This window comes from Oncorhynchus clarkii, chromosome 20 (genome assembly GCF_045791955.1).
Source record: "Oncorhynchus clarkii lewisi isolate Uvic-CL-2024 chromosome 20, UVic_Ocla_1.0, whole genome shotgun sequence".
Taxonomy (NCBI): Eukaryota; Metazoa; Chordata; class Actinopteri; order Salmoniformes; family Salmonidae; genus Oncorhynchus; species Oncorhynchus clarkii.
Window position 1 is genome coordinate 11,188,855 of NC_092166.1, and position 20,759 is coordinate 11,209,613.

General features: G+C 40.8%; 2 long non-coding RNA genes across 2 annotated transcripts; both read left to right on the forward strand.

Annotated features, from left to right (window-relative positions):
• Window positions 1-15: 15 nt before the first annotated feature.
• Window positions 16-1,615, forward strand: LOC139377257 (uncharacterized). Its single transcript, XR_011627990.1, has 4 exons — window positions 16-164; window positions 669-779; window positions 878-954; window positions 1,190-1,615. It is a non-coding gene; the product is annotated as an uncharacterized lncRNA (long non-coding RNA).
• Window positions 1,616-12,615: 11,000 nt separating this feature from the next.
• On the forward strand, window positions 12,616-14,348 carry LOC139377258 (uncharacterized). The gene is made up of 4 exons (XR_011627991.1): window positions 12,616-12,789; window positions 13,296-13,406; window positions 13,505-13,581; window positions 13,923-14,348. It is a non-coding gene; the product is annotated as an uncharacterized lncRNA (long non-coding RNA).
• Window positions 14,349-20,759: the final 6,411 nt, after the last annotated feature.

The following is a 20,759-nucleotide window of genomic DNA, read 5'->3' on the forward strand; positions in this document are numbered from 1 at the left end:
GTCAACTTCCTCATGCTGAACATAGATTGTCAGACGGACTGGACTCTCTGAACAGAATCTTCCCACATCACAGCTCTGTCGGTGCTCTGTCGTCTGAAACAACATCATGCTTTTCCTATTATTTTGTGTTGGATGTGTTGCTTTGTCTGCAGGGCAATCCTTTGGTAAGTTATCAATTTAACATGTTTTTAATGTTCATGATTTGAAAAGAAAATGATGTCAGAGGTTTAGTCCAGAAAACAATGACGGTTGAAGCATAACCAAACCCAGATATCAGTGAAGATATGTATCTTCCAGTCATTAGTAGTGAGCATGAGTAAGTCAACAACAACAAAAATGATATGTGGAAAAGAATGGAACAATTCAATTGAAAAAAATCAGATGATTAAATGTGGACCAAATGCTGATATTTAAAATATAGTAGGAAGTAGAGAAGTGTGATGACTACTGTGAAAACAACTTTATTTTGTATTTTTGTATTGCTTGTTGTAATCATAAAATATATATACTAGAATGGGTACTAGTCTGTTTGGGCTACCATTCCACTCCTTATAATGTAATGTTTTGTATATGACACGGAGTACAGGGAGTGGAATGTTTGGCTTAAAACAGGTTTGGATTTCAGGCTAATGACAGATACAGCTTCATGTCAATATTTACCCCATCAGCTTCAACACCTACAATGGGACCATGGGCTACCACGACACAGGTGACAACACCTCCAACTCTTACTACCCCTTATGTGGACCCACCTTTTGGTACTAAACCCCTGGAAAGTGGTGGGTATTTAAGCATAAAATAAATACATTGAATTATGATACTCGGCTAATTGTCTTTTATTTACTGAAATCTTTTGAATATTCTTGCCCAAATATAGGATTTGCAATTCTTCAGGTCGCTGTCCAATCTTATCAGGAGCTAAATGAGACTACAGCTGATCCAGTCTTGAGTCAGGTAATATTTAGACCACAGTTGATCCAGTCTGGAGTCAGCTGACATTTAGACCACAGTTGATCCAGTCTTGAGTAAGGTTAAAAAAATATATATATGTTTATATCCCGGGTAGCATATTTTATATAAAGTTCCAATGAATATGATTGATCTATTATACAATTATTTATATTGGAAAATAAGATCTAGATTAGATGAGCTTGAGTTGAACTAAATAGTGATCTATTTTCTCTACTAGATCTACGACATCGTTCGGGCGAAGCGACCTGATCTGAAATTTCGACTGACCGTGAAAACTGTCCAGAAAATTTGATGGATTATGATCCAAGGCATAGCAGATTGAAGTTCTAGTGGTACATCATGTTCTGCAGATGTGAACTATTGTACTGTATTTTCAATGATTTTATGCTGTTTAATATCAGTCATTATATTCATGTTAATAATATATTTGAATGTATAATTTCATTAACTTACTGACTTGCTGCACGTTCCAATCACCATCTGGGGGAGGAGCTGTAATTCAAGAGTTATGTCACAACTTTTCCCACTTTCATAGAATCTTGTCATCTGCTTCCAGTGTTTTCTGATGGATTTGATGTTGGACTGAATAGTCCTAACTACTGTAATCTTTTCTTTGGCTATAAACATGTTACAAATACTGCAACTGTCTGTTCTCACACTCATGTTAATTCAACGGATCTGACTTCAGTCTTTTTTAAATATCAAACATAAGGTGACTTCCCTGAAAAGAACAGTCCAACCCACCCCCCCAAAAATGGTTATATATAAATGTTTCATTCATTAAAAAAATCATGACAATGTGTACAAATTAAGCTAAACCTTGATAACTATTAGCCACATTTTTTATGCAAGCAAGGGGTTTCCCTCCAAAGCTAAATCAATTGGTGTATTAATTTACAACAGAAACATGACTATTATTAAGCGTCATTAATTGAGTATTCACAAATATCAACGTAAAAAATGTACCATGTACATTTTAGAACGACGTTTGAAACTAAGTCACGTAGGCCTATGTTATTATGAACATACAGAACCAGAGGCTCCAGAGAGTGTAGCCTACATTTATTTTATTTTACCTGAGTAGCCAGCAGCATACCATCCTACATCCCACTGACCAGGACCAACCCTGCTTAGCTTCAGAAGCAAGCCAGCAGTGGTATGCAGGGTGGTATGCTGCTGGCAAATGGATATGTATGCAACAACAGTTTAACATTCTCCTTCTGCTACCATTTCTATCAAGCCGTCTACGCAGACAGTTTGACGCATACGTTCGATAAATCCAAGGTATACACCAAGCCGAACGCACTGCATCTGCCTCTGAAACGCAATGCTGCAAGGCAAACGCAGCGTTTCGTTGGAAATGAATGTAATTCTGGTGTACCAAAATGCAAAAACACTGTCGGTGTGATCGAAGCATTTAGTCGCATGTCCGGGACACGCATGGTATACATCCTTCAACGAAATGTTTACTCGCAGGTTCCTTCTTTACAATGCAACAACAATGAGAAATAGTAAAAAAAATAAGAATATGAACATAAAGTAAATGGCAGTAGAATATTGGACATTACCAGGGACGTTACTGGATAAAGTAGTAGGGATATACTCTTACCTACAATCAGGTCTTTGAGGCTGCAATAGTTGGCTATCCAAGACTCTGAGATGGCATCACCCTGGTAAAGAACAGAAGTGTCACCTGAGAACATGCAAGAGGCCACAGTGTGTGGAAGGGAAGAATAATTGATGGATTGCTTTGCGATGGAGACAAAATGACCTAAATCCTCACAATATGTCACTTTGACCAAATGTGCTCCTGGTGACCTTTGGGGACCTTTTTCTAGCTTACCGACATGCAGCATGTGGAAGTCTTCTCGGTTTGATAGAGGGTGAAGGTGAGGCCATTCACATTTTTGGTGCTAGGTGACATTTTCTTGGCTCATATGGGGTCACAGAAACCAACTGAGGAATCAAAGTGCAGATTTCATTAAATACACAAAACCAGCAAATGGATCTCAACCCCTCATACAGATAGTGTTAAAGGACATGGAATTTAATGAAATAAATACTGTAATCAAACTCGTATACTGCAGGCATGTGTATGTGTTTGGTGTTCAGGACATGTGTTTGGTGTTCAGGGAATGTGTATGTGTTTGGTGTTCAGGACATGTGTTTGGTGTTCAGGGAATGTGTATGTGTTTGGTGTTCAGGACATGTGTTTGGTGTTCAGCGAATGTGTATGTGTTTGGTGTTCAGGGAATGTGTATGTGTTTGTTGTTCAGGGCATGTGTTTGGTGTTCAGGGCATGTTTTTGTTGTTCAGGGCATGTGTATGGTGTTCAGGGCATGTGTATGGTGTTCAGGGCATGTGTATGTGTTTGGTGTTCAGGACATGTGTTTGGTGTTCAGGGAATGTGTATGTGTTTGTTGTTCAGGGCATGTGTATGGTGTTCAGGGCATGTGTTTGGTGTTCAGGGCATGTTTTTGTTGTTCAGGGCATGTGTATGGTGTTCAGGGCATGTGTATGGTGTTCAGGACATGTGTTTGGTGTTCAGGGCATGTTTTTGTTGTTCATGGGCATGTGTTTGGTGTTCAGGGCATGTGTATGTTTTTGGTGTTCAGGGCATGTGTTTGGTGTTCAGGGAATGTGTATGTGTTTGGTGTTCAGGACATGTGTTTGGTGTTCAGGGAATGTGTATGTGTTTGGTGTTCAGGACATGTGTTTGGTGTTCAGCGAATGTGTATGTGTTTGGTGTTCAGGGAATGTGTATGTGTTTGTTGTTCAGGGCATGTGTTTGGTGTTCAGGGCATGTTTTTGTTGTTCAGGGCATGTGTATGGTGTTCAGGGCATGTGTATGGTGTTCAGGGCATGTGTATGTGTTTGGTGTTCAGGACATGTGTTTGGTGTTCAGGGAATGTGTATGTGTTTGTTGTTCAGGGCATGTGTATGGTGTTCAGGGCATGTGTTTGGTGTTCAGGGCATGTTTTTGTTGTTCAGGGCATGTGTATGGTGTTCAGGGCATGTGTATGGTGTTCAGGACATGTGTTTGGTGTTCAGGGCATGTTTTTGTTGTTCATGGGCATGTGTTTGGTGTTCAGGGCATGTGTATGTTTTTGGTGTTCAGGGCATGTGTTTGGTGTTCAGGGAATGTGTTTGGTGTTCAGGGCATGTGTTTGGTGTTCAGGACATGTTTGGTGTTCAGAACATGTGTTTGGTGTTCAAGGCATGTGTATGTGTTTGGTTTTCAGGGCATGTGTTTGGTGTTCAGGGAATGTGCTTGGTGTTCAGGGCATGTGTATGTGTTTGGTGTTCAGAGAATGTGTATCAGTGGCGGTCAGTGCCATTGTATATGAGGGAGGACAGTGACACATGGACAGATAGTGACATTCAATACCGCCTTATACACTAGTGCCTGCATCAACTGATATGGGGTGTAATCATTAGTCCAACAGTTGCAAACAAGTGTAGAGCTGTGGCGGTCACAACATTTTTTCAGCCTGTGATTGTCAAACAAATAACTGTTGGTTTTACGGTAATTAACATAAACACATTTAGCATCTCCTGGCTTCCACACAAGCCATTTTAAAAAGTCTAATAAATCCATGTAATATAGCCTAAACCTTCACAATAAATCCATTATTTATTTTAGACATGTCTAAAGAAGCATGATTTGAAGAAAATGTAGTACATTTCAGAAGAAAAGAATAACATACTCTGAGTTATCCTTATGTTAGGTCCTGATCTGACTATGCCAAATGGCTGTGGGCTACACTAGTTCATTTAGCAGACAATATTTGCTTATAATAATAACCAACAAGATGACAAGGCATAACGAACAGCAAACTCACTAGCCTATGTCAATCTACTATCCCCCATAGTACAAAAGTTGACCTATTCTGTGCAAAAAAAATAATATTCCAAACATTGTCTGGGACAGTTGTAGGATGCGATAGGTCCCAAAATAATACAACGACTATCATCCACCCAAAAATGTTTAAGCTATGTGGCTGACGCAACATATCAGAACATTTAGCTTAAAATGTTGATAAACTATTTGGCTATTTCTTCACATTATAAGCGCAGCAATGCACACATGGTAGTAGGCTATAAGCACAAATGTTCTATTAGCAGGAAAACACCATTATCAAAAGTGACCGCAAATGCAATTATGCTCTTTTATTATAAAGGTGCATTTTTATGGTGAAAATGAACTTCCCCAAACTTGAAACTCACGTGCTGCTTATATCTGCTTATATATGCCTGTTCGGCTCCACACCCCTTGTAAAGCGGATTAATGTGCTTCATTTTAAGACGTTATTTGGCCACTTTAGTTGTGATACAAACCTTATTAAAACATATAGGCCTATGGGCTAGGCTACATGAGGTGTGTGACTATGATTAAAAAAAGTCACAAAAAAAAGTATTTGTTTCTTATGCTGGGCATCATTCACAAGTAATAATATATAATTCACAAGTCGTAGGATAATATTGTCACCCATCAGACTATTCTTGATTTAATCTTGTCTTTACATATACTACATAATATATGTGTGTAATTTGTTTCGATTTAGAATGGACGCTTTTTAGAATGGACGCTTTTTCCCAAGGTTTATTTTCATGCCAGCCAGATAGTCTATACTCCTGTTGCAAATATAAGAAATGTGCTTAATATTAGGAAAGTTGAGAAATAAATATAGTGGTCCCTAGCATATAGAAAGTTGATGGAATCCTCCTCTTTTTATTAGCAGCCATCACTCTGTTTTCTCACGCAATTGCATAGCCTATAGAAATGTTGCGCAACATGAGCTCATGGGCTCTCATGAAGTGTTTGATTAGATTTTAAAATACATTTGCATTGCTGTCAGATTGATTAGAGGGACAATAGAGTAATGAGTACCAGGCAGTTAGCAAGTTTGGTAAGCTACTATTGACCAGCATCAGAGCTTGGAAAAACCTAATTATCGTGACTAAACGGTCATCTAGAATTTGACTGCCTTCATGACTCGTGACCGCAGGTGTGGCGGTAATATGGTCACCCCAACAGCCCTAAACGAGAGTTTCTATTGGAGAAATTCAGGTATGTTTATCTCCGTTTTTTTCCATTTGCTTCCGATTTAAGAAACATTTTTCAACAGAATCGGCAGAATGGATACAACCCTGATCATGCATAGGTAGAGCTGCCGCTTTCAAGGAGTGGGATTCTAACCCGGAAGCTTATACGAAATCGCTATGCCCTCTGACAAACCATCAAACAGGCAAAGCATCAATAGAGGACTAAGTTCGAATCGTACTACACCGGCTCTGACGCGCGTCGGATGTGGCAGGTCTTGCAAACCATTACAGACTACAAAGTGAAGCACAGCCGAGAGCTGCCCAGTCACACGAGCCTACCAGACAAGCTAAACTACCTCTATACTCGCTTTGAGGTAAATAACACTGAAGCATGCATGAGAGCACCAGCTGTTCCGGACAACTGTATGATTACGCTCTCCGCAGCTGATGTGAGTAAGACCTTTAAACAGGTCAACATTCACAAGGCCGCAGGGCCAGACGGATTACCAGGATGTGTACTGCGAGCATGCGCTGACCAACTGGCAAGATTCTTCACTGACATTTTCAACCTCTCCCTGTCCGAGTCTGTAATACCAACATGTTTTAAGCAGACCACCATAGTCCCTGTGCCCAAGAACACTAAGGTAACCTGCCTAAATGACTACCGACCCATAGCACTCACATCTGTAGCCATGAAGTGCTTTGAAAGGCTGGGCATGGCTCACATCTACACCATTATCCCAGAAACCCTCGACCCACTCCAATTTGCATACCGCCCTTTCCCACCTGGACAAAAGGAACACCTATGTGAGAATGCTATTCATTGACTACAGCTCAGCGTTCAACACCATAGTGCCCTCAAACTCATCACCAAGCTAAGTACCCTGGGACTAAACCATTCCCTCTGCAACTGGATCCTGGACTTCCTGACAGGCCACCCCCAGGTGGTAAGGGTAGGTAACAACACATCCGCCACACTGATCCGGGGTGCACTCAGGGGTGCATGCTCAGTCCCCTCCTGTACGAGACAGCCTATAGGTAGGAGGTCAGAGACCTTGCCGTGTGGCACCAGGACAACAACCTCTCACTCAACGTGAGCAATACAAAGGAGATGATTGTGGACTACAGGAAAAGGAGGACCGAGCATGCTCCCATTCTTATCGACGGGGCTGTAGTGGAGCAGGTTGAGAGCTTCATGTTCCTTGGTGTCCACATCACCAACAATCTAACATGGTCCAAGCATACCAAGACAGTCGTGAAGAGGGCACGACAAAACCTATTCCCCCTCAGGAGACTGAAAAGATTTGGCATGGGTCCACAAATCCTCAAAAGGTTCTACAGCTGCACCATCGAGAGCATCCTGACTGGTTGCATCACTGCCTGGTAGGGCAACTGCTCAGCCTCCGACAGCAAGGTACTACAGAGGGTAGTGCGAATGGCCCAGTACATCACTGGGGCCAAGCTTCCTGCCATCCAGGACCTCTATATCAGGCGGTGTCAGAGGAAGGCCCTAAAAATTGTCAAAGACTCCAGCCACCCTAGTCATAGACTGTTCTCTCTGCTACCGCATGGCATGCGGTACCAGAGCGCCAAGTCTAGGCCCAAGAGGCTTCTAAATAGCTTCAACCTGCAAGGCATAACATCTAATCAAATGGCTACCCAGACTATTTGCATTGTCCCCCCCCCTTTACACTGCTGCTACTCTCTGTTATTATCTATGCATAGTCACTTTAATAATTCTACCTACATGTACATATTGCCTCAAATACCTCGACTAACCGGTGCCCCCTCACATTGACTCTGTACCAGTACCCTCTGTATATAGCCCCGCTATTGTTATTTTACTACTTTAATTGTTTGTTACTTTTATTTCTCTCTCTTTTTTTTAGGTATATATGTATTTTTTTAAATTTTTAACTGCATTGTCGGTTAGGGCTTGCAATTAAGCATTTCACTGTACACCTGTTCTATTCGGCACGTGACAAATACATTTTTATTTGATTTGAGACACAGTTCACTTTCATAGAAGCCACGTTGTATTCCTTCTAGCATCTATGTGCTCTTCTCCTCTCACCTCTTCCCTTTGCTTGTGGACTTGCATAACACATCAACTGTATGTGACCAGGCGAAAAAACCTTTCCATGCCAAACCGCTACACACACCATAGTAACTAAAGTAACGTCATAGTCAGCATAGCTAATAGAACTAACCCGTTTGTAAACCCGCTACAATCATGCAGTAACGTTACATTGTACAGTCAAGTAAACAGTTACACCAGCGGGCCCCCTGTGGCAAAAACAATCGTAAAACCAAAAGCTTACCTTGACTTGGAAGAGTTCCAGTGCTGTGTTTGGAAAATCATAGCCAACTAGCTAACATAGCATCCCTCTGTTTGAGCAGGCTGTTTCAGTGGGCTAAACTAGCTAGCTGCATTTGCTAGCTAAGTAAGTGAAACTGAAAGGGGAAAAAATACACTATTTCTCTCTTGCTTCTCCTTCATTTTGGAAGAAATTGATTTGTTGAAAACTGTTCAACTACTGTCTTTCTCTCTCTTTGAGTCAACTACTCACCATATTTGATGCCCTGCAGTGCTAGCTAGCTGTAATTTAGGCTTTCAGTAAGTACTAGATTAATTATCTGATCCTTTGATTGGGTGGACTACATGTCAGATCATGCTGCAAGAGCTCTGATAGGTGTGTCCTCCGGAAGTTGTCATAATTACTGTGTAAGTCTATGGAAGGGGGTGAGAACCATGGGTTTTGTACTGAAGTCAATGTACCCAGAGGATGGAAGCTAGCTACCCTACAGAGTGTTGTTGATGCTACCGTAGACATTATTTGGAAAATAGTGTGTTTTAATCAATTCTTTGGTGACGTGATTATATTTAGTATCGTTTTTTCTAAAAAGGATAACTTGAATGTTTTACCATTTTTATTTTTATGAAATTCACTGAGGAGTGTCCACTGATGTGTATGTGTTTGTTTTTCAGGGCATGTGTATGTGTTTGGTGTTCAAGGTGTTACCGTTAGGATTTTTAAACAAGACCGCAAGAGACAAATGTCCATTTCACAATGGACAGAGGTACTATTCTGTATGTAGTCTCTCTCGACAGACGAGTTGCCTCCCACAATGTAACCAATGTTCCAGCAAACACTAGGTCTGGAATTTCCGAGACTATGGGGAATGTAGTGTTAGTGGGAAAAGTGTACTCTTTCGTATGGGGAATGTAGAATACCTAGTCAGTTGTACAACTGAAATGTGCATTCCACATTTAACCCAACCCCTCTGAATCGGAATAGACTTCATTTATCAGAACAAGAATAGACTGACGAGTTTCAGAAGAAAGGTCTTTGTTTCTGGCCATTTTGAACCTGTAATCAAACCCACAAATGCCGATGCTACAGACACTCAACTAGGCTAAAGAAGGCCAGTTTTATTGTTTCTTTAATCAGCACAACAGTTTTCAGCTGTGCTAACATTATTGTAAAAGGGTTTTCTAATGATCAATTAGCCTTTTAATAAGGATCAACTTGGATTAGCTAACACAACGTGTCATTGGAACACTGGAGTGATGGTTGCTGATAATGGGCCTCTGTACGCTTATGTAGATATTCCATACAAAAATAAACCGTTTCCAGCTACAAAAGTAATTTACAACATTAACAATGTCTACACTGTATTTTTTATAAATTTGACGTTATTTTTCTGTACAAAAAATGTGATTTTCTTTCAAAAACAAGGACATTTCTAAGTGACTCAACTTTTGAACGGGAGTATATACAAAAACGTATTCAAATCATTTCTTTGCTCAAGTCATAATATTTTTTTTTAAAAATCCATCAAAGTCTGTCTGTTTAAGATAGAGATATCTGTTTTTTGATCGGGCTGCGTCTCAATCACGACCGTATCTATATGAGAACATCAAGGATCTCTGTAATTTTTCCTAATTTGAAAAAAAGTAGATTCATAAAAATATATATTTTGTATACAAAGAAAATCAATTATGGGTCAGTATCTAAATATTGCTCCCGGCGTTGATCAAAGCTCAGAACGCTTATATTCTTGGGGTGTGTTCATACATTCGCTCTGGGCGTCTACTCCGATACCAGAGCACTCTTGTCTGAGTGTGCAAGAATGCAGAATAACTGATGAATTTCCGAAAGGACAATCTGACAATGCTCTGAATTTACAAACACACCCTGAGTTCTAATCACGCCGCCTTTGCAAACGACTGGAATGATGTACAGTAATTTGTTCATTATGTTCTCCTGCGTCCCCTGGATTTGTTTTTTAGCAGCAAATTCACCACTCTCTCAAACGGCTAACTCTGCCCTCTCACGGCACAGGCCGAACAAACTACCCCAGCTCGGAGTAGGCTCACAAGAGAAGTAGTTAATGGATACAGCTCTGATAGTTTAAAACTATCAAGAGCAGTGAGACATGGTTGTTCGCTCTCACTTTATTTATATCTAATTGGAATTGAAATACTAGCTATAAAGTTGATAAATAATATAGAGATCGAAGGATTAGACATGTATGGTTTTATGACCAAGATTTCTACCTTTGCAGAAGATGCCACCTTCCATCTCTGTCCTCGAGCGGCCTGCATAAGTGCCCTCACCAAAGATTTAGATGGTTTTGCCAATCGGGATCTTTAAGGAACTCCAACTTTGTATTATCATGTAATGTACCAAAGATGGGCTAGTAAATGTTCTTGTAATACATACAGTGCATTAGAAAAGTATTCAGACCCCTTCCCTCTTTCTGCATTTTGTTACATTACAGCCTTATTCTAAAATTTATTAAATTAAAACAAATCATCATTCATCCACACACAATACACCATAATATTTTTGTTGTTGTTGCAAATGTAAAAAATAATAATACAGAAATACCTTATTTACATAATTATTCAGACCCTTTTCTATGAGACTCCAAATTGAGCTCAGGTGCATCCTGTTTCCATTGAGGAGTCCACCTATGATAAGTTCAAATGATTGGACGTGATTTGGAAAGGCAGAAACCTGTCTATATAAGGTCCCAAAGTTGACAGTGCATTAACAGAGCAAAAGCCAAGCTATGAGGATGAAGGAATTGTCTAAAGAGCTCAGAGACAGGATTGTGTTGAGGCAGAGATCTGGGGAATGGTACCAAAACATTCCTGCAGCAGCATTGACGGTCCCCAAGAACACAGTGGCCTCCATCATTCTTAAATGGAAGAATTTTGGAACCACCAAGACTCTTCCTAGAGCTGGTCACCCGGCTAAACTGAGAAAATGAGGAAGTAGGGCCTTGGTCAGGGAGGTGACCAATAACCCGATGGACACTGACAGAACTCCAGAGTTCCTCTGTGGAGATGGGAGATCCTTCAGGAAGGACAACCATCTCTCTAGCACTCCACTAAATCAGGCCTTTATGATTGAGTGGCCAGACAGAAGCCAATCCTCAGTAAAAGGCATATAACAACCTGCTTGGAGTTTGTCAAAGGGACCCTAAAGTCTCTCACACCATGAGAGACAAAATTCTGTAGTTTGATGAAACCAAGATTGAACTCTTTGGCCTAAATACCAAGCATCACATCTAGAGGAAACCTGGCACCATCCCTACGGTGAAGCACGGTGGTGGCAGCATCATGCTGTGGGGATGTTTTTCAGAGGCAGGGACTGGGAGACTAGTCAGGATCGAGGGCAAGATGAACGGAGCAAAGTCCAGAAAGATCCTTGATGAAAACCTTCTCCAGAGTGCTTAGGACCTCAGACTGGGGCAAAGGTTCACCTTCCAACAGGACAACGACCCTAAGCAGACAGCCAAGACAGCGCAGGAGTAGCTTCGGGACAAGTCTCTGAATATCCTTGAGTGGCCCAGCCAGAGCCTGGACTTGATCCCGATCAAACATCTCTGGAGAGACCTGAAAATAGCTTGTTTTTAGTTTTTAGTTTTTTAGTTTTTAAAAAAAAATGCACATATTTTCCATTTGTCAGCTAACCTTTATAGAATTGTATTGTAAATGTGCATAAAAAATATGTACTTTTTCTAAATTAATTTTTACTCCTGGCAATGTGTTTCTGGATATATCCCAATAAAATAGATGGTTGCTGTCAGAATGATCAATTAGTTGATAATACACTTGTTTTGTTTAAATGCCCAATGTAGTCAAAAACGTTTTTTTCTGTGTTTTATATATATTTCCACACTATGAGGTTGGAATAAGACTGTTAAAATTATGATAATGCCCTTTTAGAGTAAGAGCTGTTTGAAAAGACCACCTGAAATGTAAGGCTGTTTTGGTGGGATGGTGACCAAATTCTTGCTTGAGAAATTGCTCTTTGTTAAGAACCAATTTTTGTTTCTTTTTAAATTTGAATTGAAAACAATCACAGTAATGTGCTTTATTGTTACCCAGAAATGATGTGATATTGAGATTGTAAAAAAACAGCTTCATTGGGCATTTAAAAAATACTGGTTGAGGTTCTGACAGAAACTTCCTCATAGCTGTTAAAATAGGAGGCGGTTTGACAATTTTTCTGAAATCACTTGTGCCTCAAATTAATTTTTGAAAACCTGGGCATTATGTAAAAGGCAAATCCCTCCCACGATGAATAGAAGAGTCAACTTCCTCATGCTGAACATAGATTGTCAGACGGACTGGACTCTCTGAACAGAATCTTCCCACATCACAGCTCAGTCGGTGCTCTGTCGTCTGAAACAACATCATGCTTTTCCTATTATTTTGTGTTGGATGTGTTGCTTTGTCTGCAGGGCAATCCTTTGGTAAGTTATCAATTTAACATGTTTTTAATGTTCATGATTTGAAAAGAAAATGATGTCAGAGGTTTAGTCCAGAAAACAATGACGGTTGAAGCATAACCAAACCCAGATATCAGTGAAGATATGTATCTTCCAGTCATTAGTAGTGAGCATGAGTAAGTCAACAACAACAAAAATGATATGTGGAAAAGAATGGAACAATTCAATTGAAAAAAAATCAGATGATTAAATGTGGACCAAATGCTGATATTTAAAATATAGTAGGAAGTAGAGAAGTGTGATGACTACTGTGAAAACAACTTTATTTTGTATTTTTGTATTGCTTGTTGTAATCATAAAATATATATACTAGAATGGGTACTAGTCTGTTTGGGCTATCATTCCACTCCTTATAATGTAATGTTTTGTATATGACACGGAGTACAGGGAGTGGAATGTTTAGCCTAAAACAGGTTTGGATTTCAGGCTAATGAGAGATACAGCTAACATGTCAATATTTACCCCATCAGCTTCAACACCTACAATGGGACCATGGGCTACCACGACACAGGTGACAACACCTCCAACTCTTACTACCCCTTATGTGGACCCACCTTTTGGTATTAAACCCCTGGAAAGTGGTGGGTATTTAAGCATAAAATAAATACATTGAATTATGATACTCGGCTAATTGTCTTTTATTTACTGAAATAATTTGAATATTCTTGCCCAAATATAGGATTTGCAATTCTTCAGGTCGCTGTCCAATCTTATCAGGAGCTAAATGAGACTACAGTTGGTTCTTTCTTCAGTCAGGTAACATTTAGACCACAGTTGATCCAGTCTAGAGTCAGCTGACATTTACACAACAGTTTATCCAGTCTAGAGTCAGCTGACATTTAGACCACAGTTGATGTCTGGAGTCAGCTGACATTTAGACCACAGTTGATCCAGTCTAGAGTCAGGAAACATTTCCTCATTCAATCATGGTGTTTTTTTTATATTATTTAAATGTTTATCTATATCCCAGGTAGCATATTTTATATAAACTTCCAATGCATATGATTGATCTATTATACAATTATTTATATTGGAAAATAAGATCTAGATTAGATGAGCTTGAGTTGAACTAAATAGTGATCTATTTTCTCTACTAGATCTACGACATAGTTCGGGCGAAGCGACCTGATCTGAAATTTCGACTGACCGTGAAAACTGTCCAGAAAGTTTGATGGATTATTATCCAAGGCATAGCAGATTGAAGTTCTAGTGGTACATCATGTTCTGCAGATGTGAACTATTGTACTGTATTTTCAATGATTTTATGCTGTTTAATATCAGTCATTATATTCATGTTAATAATATATTTGAATGTATAATTTCATTGACTTACTGACTTGCTGCACGTTCCAATCACCATCTGAGGGAGGAGCTGTAATTCAAGAGTTATGTCACAACTTTTCCCACTTTCATAGAATCTTGTCATCTGCTTCCAGTGTTTTCTGATGGATTTGATGTTGGACTGAATAGTCCTAACTACTGTAATCTTTTCTTTGGCTATAAACATGTTACAAATACTGCAACTGTCTGTTCTCACACTCATGTTAATTCAACGGATCTGACTTCAGTCTTTTTTTAATATCAAACATAAGGTGACTTCCCTGAAAAGAACAGTCCAACCCACCCCCCAAAAAATGTATACGTAACTTTTCATTCATATAAAAAAATAATCAATGTTGTGTAAAAATTAAGCTAAACCTTGATAACTACTAGCCACCTTTTTTGTGTGTAAGCAAAGGGTTTCTCTCCAAAGCTCAAAATCAATTGATGTATTAATTTACAAACAAACATAAATATTGTTAAGAGTTTTTAATTGAGTATTCACAAATCTCAACGTAAAAAATATTCAATGTACATTTTAGAACGACGTTTGAAACTAAGTCACGTAGGCCTATGTTATTATGAACATACAGAACCAGAGGCTCCAGAGTGTAGCCTACATTTATTTTATTTTACCTGAGTAGCCAGCAGCATACCATCCTGCATCCCACTGCTGGCTTACTTCTGAAGCTTAGCAGGGTTGGCCTTGGATGGGAGACCAGATGCTGCTGGAAGTGGTTTTGGAGGGCCAGTAGGAGGCACCTTTTCCTTTGGTCTAAAAAAAAAAATATCCCAATGCCCCAGGGCAGTGATTGAAGACATTAAACAGGTGTCCTGACTCTCTGTGGTCACTAAAGATCCCATGGCACTTATTGTAAGAGTAGGGGGGTTAACCCTGGTGTCCTGGCTAAATTCCCAATCTGGCCCACATTCCATCACGGTCACCTAATCATCCCCAGTTTACAATTGGCTCGTTCATCCCCCTCCTCTCCCCTGTAACTATTCCCCAGGTCATTGCTGTAAATGAGAATGTGTTCTCAGTCAACATGCCTAGTTATTTATGTAACCAGGTAAGTCAATTAAGAACAAATTCTTATTTACAATGATGGCCAAACCTGGACGACACTGGGCCAATTGTGCGTCGCCCTATGGGACTCCCAATCGCGGCTGGTTGTGATACAGCCTGGAATCGAACCAGGGTCTGTAGTGACACCTCTAGCAATGAGATGCAGTGCCTTAAACCACTGCACAACTCGGGATCTGTATAACATGAGTGTTCCTTCCCAAATCCTTCTGCTGAAAAGCTTAACTGTACAGTTGGCTGATTCATATGTGAGGCAAATCCAGTTGTTGGTGTAATCCTTGAATTTTACTGAGCCCACTTCCTGCAAAGGTATTAGACAGGCAAGGCTAGAATCAGATTGTGGAGTATGTTTGACATTGGGTGTGTTCGTAAATTCAATCTGGAGTGCCAGAGTGCGCTCTGGGCGTTCGTAAATTCAGAGCGTTTCGCTCTCGGAGCGCACACTGGACGCCCTGGCCGAGGACTAGGGTCGATACGAGCGTTCTGACCTCACAACGACAATCAAGCACCCAAGCTAACTGGCTGATGTTGACTAGCTACTTCCAGACACGAATGAGAAAACAAATCTCACTCTGAACATTTTACTTGCCCTAGCATAGCTGGTTAGGCTGTTTTCATGTTATCCAGAGCGTTGGTGACTGTGTTTGATGTTTGTGATTTCTGATACTCATCAGTCTATTCTTCTTCTGCGAAATGAAGGCTATCCTATGCGAGAAATTGCCAAGAAACTGAAGATCTCATACAACGTTGTGTACTACTCCCTTCACAGAACAGCGCAAACTGTCTATAAGCAGAATAGAAAGAGGAGTGGGAGGCCCCCGGTGCACAACTGAGTAAGAGGACAAGTATATTTGTCACGTTGTTCGTAATAATGGTCGGACCAAGGCGCAGCGTATGTAGAGTTCCACATATTTATTAAAGAAGAAAGTGAAACTTTAGCAAAGACAAAACAAATAAAGAATCAACGAAACGTGACGACAATGCAGCGCTAACAGGCTACTAAACATAAACAACATCCCATAACCCACAGGTGGAAAAAAAATGCTACTTAAGTATGATCCCCAATTAGAGACAACGATAACCAGCTGCCTCTGATTGGGAATCATACAAAATCCCCCAACATAGAAAATAAACATAGAATCTCACATAAAAAACATAAACTAGAACAACCCCCCCAGTCACGCCCTGACCTACTCTACCATAGAAAATAAAAGCTTTCTATGGTCAGGACGTGACAATATTAGAGTGTCTAGTTTGAGAAAGACGGCTCACAAGTCCTCAACTGGCAGCTTCATTACCCCCAAAACACCAGTCTCAACATCAACAGTGAAGAGGCGACTCCGAGATGCTGGCCTTCTAGGCAGAGTTCCTCTGTCCAGTGTCTGTGTTTTTTTGCACATCTTAACATTTTCTTTTTATTGGCCAGTCTAAGATATGGCTTTTTATTTGCAACTCTGCCTAGTAGGCCAGCATCCCGGAGTCGCCTCTTCACTGTTGACGTTGAGACTGGTGTTTGTGAGCTGTGAGCTGGTGTGTTTTTCCCTGCGTGGAAATCATTGTTGTTTCTTTTCGACTAAAGTACGTATTTTACTCAGTTATGTGTCCTGCGCCTGACTCTGTCCTAACCGCTGCACACTGACACTTGACAGTAGTGTATCAATTACATGGCCAGACGGGCTAGTAAATGTTCTTGTAATACATACAGTGCATTAGAAAAGTATTCAGACCCCTTCCCTCTTTCTGCATTGTGTTACATTACAGCCGTATTCTAAAATTGATTAAATTAAAACAAATTATCATTAATCTACACACAATACCCCATAATTCTATTTTTTTTTTGCAAATGTAAAAAATAATAATACAGAAATACCTTATTTATCTAATTATTCAGACCAGGCACATCCTGTTTCCATTGATCATCCTTGAGATGTTTCTAGAACTTGATTGGAGTCCACCTGTGGTCAGTTCAATTGATTGCACGTGATTTGGAAAGGCACAAACCTGTCTATATAAGGTCCCACAGTTGACAGTGCATGAACAGAGCAAAAACCAAGCTATGACGTCGAAGAAATAGTCTAAAGAGCTCCGAGACAGGATTGTGTTGAGGTACAGATCTGGGGAAGGGTACCAAAAAATGCTGCCTCCATTATTCTTAAATGGAAGAAGTTTGGAACCACCAAGACTCTTCCTAGAGTTGGTCACCCGGCTAAACTGAGAAAATGAGGGAGAAGGGCCTTGGTCAGGGAGTTGACCAAGAACCCGATGGACACTCTGACAGAGCTCCAGAGTTCCTCTGTGGAGATGGGAGAACCTTCCAGAAGGACAACCATCTCTGTAGCACTCCATTAATCAGGCCTTTATGGTCGAGTGGCCAGACAGAAGCCACTCCTCAGTAAAAGGCACATGACAGCCTGCTTGGAGTTTGTCAAAGGGAACCTAAAGGACTCTCAAACCATGAGAAACAAGATTCTGTAGTTTGTTGAAACCAAGATTGAACGCTTGGACTAAATACAAAGTGTCACGTCTAGAGGGAACCTGGCACCATCCCTATGGTGAAGCATGGTGGTGGCAGCATCATGCTGTGGGAATGTTTTTCAGCGGCAGGGACTCTGAGACTAGTCAGGATCAAGGGAAAGATGACTGGAGCAAAGTACAGAGAGATCCTTGATGAAACCCTTCTCCAGAGCACTCAGGAGCTCAGACTGGGGTGAAGGTTCATCCTTTCAACAGGACAATGATCCTAAGCACACAATCACAATGTCCTTGAGTGGCCCAGCCAAAGCCCGGAGTTGAACCTGATATAACATCTCTGGAGAGACCTGAAAATAGCTGTGCAGCGACGCTCCCCATCCAACCTGACAGAGCTTGAGAGAATCTGCAGAAAAAAATGAGAGAAACTCCCCAAATACAGGTGTGTCAAGCTTGTAGCGTCATACCCAAGGAGACTCGATGCTTTAATCGCTGCCAAAGGTGCTTCAACAAAGTACTGAGTAAAGGGTCTACAGTGCATTGCGAAAGTATTCGGCCCCCTTGAACTTTGCGCCCTTTTGCCACATTTCAGTCTTCAAACATAAAGATATAAAACTGTATTTTTTTGTGAAGAATCAACAACAAGTGGGACACAATCATGAAGTGGAACGACATTTATTGGATATTTCAAACTTTTTTAACAAATCAAAAACTGAAAAATTGGGCGTGCAAAATTATTCAGCCCCCTTAAGTCAATACTTTGTAGCGCCACCTTTTGCTGCGATTACAGCTGTAAGTCGCTTGGGGTATGTCTCTATCAGTTTTGCACATCGAGAGACTGAAATTTTTTCCCATTCCTCCTTGCAAAACAGCTCAAGCTCAGTGAGGTTGGATGGAGAGCATTTGTGAACAGCAGTTTTCAGTTCTTTCCACAGATTCTCGATTGGATTCAGGTCTGGACTTTGACTTGGCCATTCTAACACCTGGATATGTTTATTTTTGAACCATTCCATTGTAGATTTTGCTTTATGTTTTGGATCATTGTCTTGTTGGAAGACAAATCTCCGTCCCAGTCTCAGGTCTTTTGCAGACTCCATCAGGTTTTCTTCCAGAATGGTCCTGTATTTGGCTCCATCCATCTTCCCATCAATTTTAACCATCTTCCCTGTCCTTGCTGAAGAAAAGCAGGCCCAAACCATGATGCTGCCACCACCATGTTTGACAGTGGGGATGGTTTGTTCAGTGTGATGAGCTGTGTTGCTTTTACGCCAAATATAACGTTTTGCATTGTTGCCAAAAAGTTCAATTTTGGTTTCATCTGACCAGAGCACCTTCTTCCACATGTTTGGTGTGTCTCCCAGGTGGCTTGTGGCAAACTTTAAACAACACTTTTTATGGATATCTTTAAGAAATGGCTTTCTTCTTGCCACTCTTCCATAAAGGCCAGATTTGTGCAATATACGACTGATTGTTGTCCTATGGGACAGAGTCTCCCACCTCAGCTGTAGATCTCTGCAGTTCATCCAGAGTGATCATGGGCCTCTTGGCTGCATCTCTGATCAGTCTTCTCCTTGTATGAGCTGAAAGTTTAGAGGGACGGCCAGATCTTGGTAGATTTGCAGTGGTCTGATACTCCTTCCATTTCAATATTATCGCTTGCACAGTGCTCCTTGGGATGTTTAAAGCTTGTATCCAAATCCGGCTTTAAACTTCTTCACAACAGTATCTCGGACCTGCCTGGTGTGTTCCTTGTTCTTCATGATGCTCTCTGCGCTTTTAACGGACCTCTGAGACTATCACAGTGCAGGTGCATTTATACGGAGACTTGATTACACACAGGTGGATTGTATTTATCATCATTAGTCATTTAGGTCAACATTGGATCATTCAGAGATCCTCACTGAACTTCTGGAGAGAGTTTGCTGCACTGAAAGTAAAGGGGCTGAATAATTTTGCACGCCCAATTTTTCAGTTTTTGATTTGTTAAAAAAGTTTGAAATATCCAAGAAATATCGTTCCACTTCATGATTGTGTCCCACTTGTTGTTGATTCTTCACAAAATAAATACAGTTTTATATCTTTATGTTTGAAGCCTGAAATGTGGCAAAAGGTCGCAAAGTTCAAGGGGGCCGAATACTTTCGCAAGGCACTGTATATACGTAATAGTGATATCAGTTTTTTGTTAATACATTTGCCAAAATTTCTAAAAAAATGTTTTTGCTTTGTCATTATGAGGTATTGTGTGTAGATTCATGAGTTGCAGTTCAAACGGGGAAATCAGTCAATTGAAATACACTGCTCAAAAAAATAAAGAGAACACTAAAATAACACATCCTAGATCTGAATGAATTATTAAATACTTTTTTCTCTACATAGTTGAATGTGCTGACAACAAAATCACACAAAAATTATCAATGGAAATCAAATTTATCAACCCATGGAGGTCTGGATTTGAAGTCACACTCACAATTAAAGTGGAAAACCACACTACAGGCTGATCCAACTTTGATGTAATGTCCTTAAAACAAGTCAAAATGAGGCTCAGTAGTGTGTGTAGCCTCCACGTGCCTGTATGACATCCCTACAACTCCTGGGCATACTCCTGATGAGGTGGTGGATGGTCTCCTGAGGGATCTCCTCCCAGACCTGGACTAAAGCATCCGCCAACTCCTGGACAGTCTGTGGTGCAACGTGGCGTTGGTGGATGGAGCGAGACATGATGTCCCAGATGTGCTCAATTGGATTTAGGTCTAGGGAACGGGCGGGCCAGTCCATAGCATCAATGCCTTCCTCTTGCAGGAACTGCTGACACACTCCAGCCACATGAGGTCTAGCATTGTCTTGCATTAGGAGGAACCCAGGGCCAACCGCACCAGCATATGGTCTCACAAGGGGTCTGAGGATCTCATCTCGGTACCTTATGGCAGTCAGGCTACCTCTGGCGAGCACATGGAGGGCTGTGCGGCCCCCCAAAGAAATGCCACCCCACACCATGACTGACCCACCGCCAAACCGGTCATGCTGGAGGATGTTGCAGGCGGCAGAACGTTCTCCACGGCGT